At 42.1% G+C, this 2269-nt stretch overlaps 1 pseudogene across 1 annotated transcript; it reads right to left on the bottom strand.

Moving 5' to 3' along the window:
- Positions 1-404: 404 nt before the first annotated feature.
- On the bottom strand, positions 405-1308 carry LOC694913 (prostaglandin E synthase 3 pseudogene; annotated as a pseudogene). The gene has a single exon (XR_001445063.3). The product of XR_001445063.3 is annotated as a prostaglandin E synthase 3 pseudogene (transcript).
- Between the last annotated feature and the right edge of the window lie 961 nt (positions 1309-2269).

Raw genomic sequence — 2269 nt, forward strand, 5'->3', positions numbered from 1 at the left:
AGTAATATCATCTTTCCCCTCCTTGGATATTATGAACAATATCACGGGGGGAGGGGTACATCCCCTGCGATATTGAGAGTAATGCCATCCTCTCCCTTCCTGAATATTATGAACAATATCACAGGGGGGTGTACACCCCTCCTATATGGGGGGTAATATTATCTTCTCCCCCCCGGATATTTCGAACAATATCACAGAGGAACGTACGCACCCTGCGATATGGAGACTAATGTCATCCTCTCCCTCCCTGAATATTACGAATAATATCACAGGGGGGTGTGCACTCCCTATGATATGGGGAGTAATGTCATTCTCTCTCCTATAAACTAAAATTTTGTTCTCTTTACCTAAGCTGAGAGCTTCCTATCATGTCAGTATCTATGTTATGAAGAAAAGGAGACTTAGGTGAAATGTTTTTATTTATCACAACTGCTGCATCAGTTGCCTAGGACCTCAACAGTTTCACTAAAGTCTGGGAAATGTTCACGCATAAGGTTATTGCCTTAGCTGACTTAAAATGGTACATATCAACCCTTAGTGAAGCCTTTTAAAAAATAAACAGGTTGAAAAACGGGTTAAAGTAGGCAAATACAGCATCTGCCTTTAGGGTTATCAACTCAGGAATTCTCTCAATTATGAAATCTTGGAGAGAAGTTATTTTCTTTCTCAAAATCCAGGTGATGACAATATTTCTTACTCCAGATCTGGCATTTTTCATCATCACTGTCTTGTGAATCATCATTTGCTTCATCTACTTCTGGTAAATCTACATCCTCATCACCACCCATGTTGTTCATCATCTCGGAGAAACTATCAAAATTAGACCTGTCTTCATCTGAACCATCTTCCCAGTCTTTCCAAATATTCAAGTCCACACTAAGACAATTCAGCTTTGCCCTTTCTTTTGTTAACTTTGGCCATGACTGGCCAGATTCTCCTGTTTGTAAACAATACAAAATTGATCTGTCCATTCTTTTATGCTTGGAATCATTTGGATCAATACAGTAAAAAAGATCAATTTCATTTAAGTGCTTAAAATTATCACTTTCTCCAAGACAACTGAATGTAAGGTTGGATTTTTCAAAATTTACATTAACATCCTTATATCTTCAACACAAAATTCAATGAAGACATAGTCCCTTCGATCGCACCACTTTGCAGAAGCAGGCTGCATTGTGAACGGGGCAGGTGGACGCGCGAATGGGTGGGCAGGCCTCTCCGGCGGCGGCTGCTGCTGGGGAGTTGGCTTCTCTCCGGTGGCGACTCTGCGTTTTCTCCCTGGTCGCCCCGGCCTTTTCTCGTTCCCCTCAGGCGATGGCGGCAGCTACAGCTGCTTCTTTATATGATTTTCTGCTTAGATCAAGGAAAATTGGCCGGATTAAATTAGCCACAGGAGGGCTCCATTGCAGTTTCTGGAAGAGAAAATTCTGCAGTCACACTTTCTGGTACACAGTTGTATCTGTGCAGTCTTCAATAGGCCACGCCTATTTATAAAGGTGAAATAAGAAGCCAGGGAGGCCGGGCACGATGGCTCACGCCTATAATCCCAGCACTTTGGAATGTCGAGGCGGGAGGATCACTTCAGGTCAGGAGTTCGAGAACAGCCTGGCCAACATGGTGAAACCCCCGTGTCAACCAAAAAAATACAAAAATTAGCCGGGTGTGGTGGTGCGCGCCTGTGATGCCAGCAACTGGGGAGGCTGAGGCAGGAGGATACCTTGAACCCAGGAGACGGAGATTGCAGTGAGCCGAGATAGCGCCACTGCATTCCAGCCTGGGCAACAAGAATGAAACTCTGACACACACACACACACACACACACACACAAAAAGGCCAGGGCATGTAACTCAGGTACCTTTTGGACGTCCATTAACAGAAATTCTAGAGAACTTTCTGGAAACCTAGAGTATATTTTTGTGGGAAAAGCACAAAATTGAGACTTGAAATGATAAGCTCTGATTTGTTCACTTTTTAAATCTTAAACATTTAAAGTTTCACAGCAACAGCTTATATTCAAGATATGCCATTTATAGGTATCTAATGCATGAAAAATAGGATTATAGTTTTGTATTACCCATTATTTTTCTCTTGCCAAGCACAAAGGCTTTTATTATAATCTAATCTGTGGCCCAGATGCTGCTTGTGTTTGTTGTCATCTATAACAGCATTTCCTGTCATGTGGCTACAGGATAATAATTGTGATTACGAAAAGAAAACAGTACAGGAACTCACAGGTGAAACAGAATTGAACACAATTTTTACAGAACTC

This window comes from Macaca mulatta, chromosome 5, assembly GCF_049350105.2.
Source record: "Macaca mulatta isolate MMU2019108-1 chromosome 5, T2T-MMU8v2.0, whole genome shotgun sequence".
In the NCBI taxonomy this organism is placed as follows: domain Eukaryota; kingdom Metazoa; phylum Chordata; class Mammalia; order Primates; family Cercopithecidae; genus Macaca; species Macaca mulatta.